Raw genomic sequence first — 385 nt, 5'->3', positions numbered from 1 at the left:
TTTGAAAAGTGTCATGAGATAACTTCTGTTATGAATTGGCGCTATACAAATAAAATTGAATTGAAATTGAATTGAATTCTCTGAGGCGCATCATTCAGTGTTCTCATGATAATTTTTTTTTAATTGATTTTATTTATATTGTACTTGTATTGTAGATATTCTGATTAAAAGTATTAAATATTTACCAGCATGGGGTTCCAACATAGGACTACTGGTTGCAATGGACTTAATGGGAACATGGAGGTAACAGGGTATATACAGGCACAGAGGGTAATAAATTGGGGCTCAGTAGTTTTCCTTGCCCTCTAACAGGATAATCCTGTTGCTGATTGCAACTAACTGAATATCACAGGTATCTGTATTTGACTAATTGGGAATTAGACAA

Source organism: Morone saxatilis, unplaced genomic scaffold (genome assembly GCF_004916995.1).
Source record: "Morone saxatilis isolate NCDOM2014 unplaced genomic scaffold, NCSU_SB_2.0 Contig21, whole genome shotgun sequence".
Lineage (NCBI taxonomy): Eukaryota > Metazoa > Chordata > Actinopteri > Moronidae > Morone > Morone saxatilis.
The sequence above is the reverse complement of the archived record's forward strand: the minus strand, read 5'-3'. Positions refer to the sequence as shown.